The following is a 1545-nucleotide window of genomic DNA, read 5'->3' as shown; positions in this document are numbered from 1 at the left end:
GATTAACCAAAGAAATGTTCCTTCTATGTCAAATAACTCTTTGCACATCTTAAGGTGTGTGCACATCTCACTGCTGTTTCTAAAATTGGGTAAGGCGTAGGTGACACTTAAAGCACCGCCCTGCCATATAAGGTGCGTGGCATTGATCTGATTAGTCGTCAAACATTTTTAACAAGTGGGTGTTACCGACACTTGATTTTCATGTTTTCTTACCCTAAGTAATGTGATAGCAGATTAGAAATTGCTGGTTTTCGTACAACTCTTTCTCCCACTCCAAAGCCCAATGCACAGGTTTCACTGTTACTACCCTCTTCGATTACGACACTCAGCAATGCCTAGCAGAGTGTTGCAAGGCAGTATTAGTGCCTTGCCACTCAGAAGAACTTATCCTTTCTTTCCTCTTGACCTTGCTTTCAATTCACTAGCTGTTCTCTGCTTATTTTGTTTCACCGAGTAGTCATGCTAAAGTGTAATACTTGCACTGTTTTAATGTGCCTCTCAGAGAGGAGGCGAGGTTACAATTCGAGTTTGGTGACAGAGTTGGCGTCCCCCGAGCCTGAGGGCGAGTGAGGTTCCTCCACTCTCCGAACTTTGTACTCGTTTTCCCGACTCACTTCCCTCTAATAAATATGTCGAAATTAAATGAACCGGGTTGTTCCGCGAGCACTAGGAACAGGGAAGAGGAGATCTGCGAGTCTCGCCCTACAAAAGAGTTGGCGTTGGCGAACGGGTGGAGTAAGTGAATCGCATTACCAGTCGGAGGTAACACATTCCCAAAGGCAAAGTTAGACTCAATTCCCTTATCCTCAATTTTCCTCACCTCCGTCACCTATGCAAGCCCAATCTCACCATTTTACGATGCAAGATGTCCTCCAGCGAACACCCTTCGGGACCAAAGGATGTAAGACAGGGGGCAGAGGGGTGAAATGAGCAAATAAAATGCAGACTCATTATTTAGGCCTCTAACTTAGGTAAAGTGACTGACATTTTGCTTCTGTAGGGTTCAAGTTGAGGGGTGGGAGGTAGGTGAGTTTTACGACAGCCAGGAATGCCAATCACAATATTTTCCTTTTAAAACGTAATCCCATTCTTCACCGTCTTGTAAAACCAGCTTATAAAAAATAGGAGGGAATAACTCATTCCAGCAGAATCTCGTTATTAAGCCCAAGTGTATGAAACGATAAATGAGGAGACGCAAGAGAAAATTGTGGATAGCAAATCAACCTCTGTCCTCCATAATTCCTACAATCCTCCCGTCCCGTTATACAGTTGAGTAAAGGCAAGTGTCAAGAACAAAAGAGTACCTGTCGAGTGTAGATTTCTTTGTCAAGAGCAAATGTATGAAGCAATGCATGAAAGGGTGTGACGGAAAGTGTCAGATGTAGTTTTATGGTTTAGTTATGTTTCCAGCCTTTTGTGTGTCTCTTTGGAACGGGTTTTGCGTGCTCACTTGCCGAGGTGGTGGAGTCACTGTCAGAACTTGAATCACTGGATGAGCTCTGTGAGCTATCCGAAGAACTTGACGAATCGGAGGAAGAAGAAGAC

The sequence above is a fragment of the Echinococcus granulosus genome (genome assembly GCF_000524195.1).
Source record: "Echinococcus granulosus chromosome Unknown EG_S00040, whole genome shotgun sequence".
NCBI classification, from domain to species: Eukaryota; Metazoa; Platyhelminthes; class Cestoda; order Cyclophyllidea; family Taeniidae; genus Echinococcus; species Echinococcus granulosus.
This window is presented reverse-complemented; position numbering follows the sequence as displayed.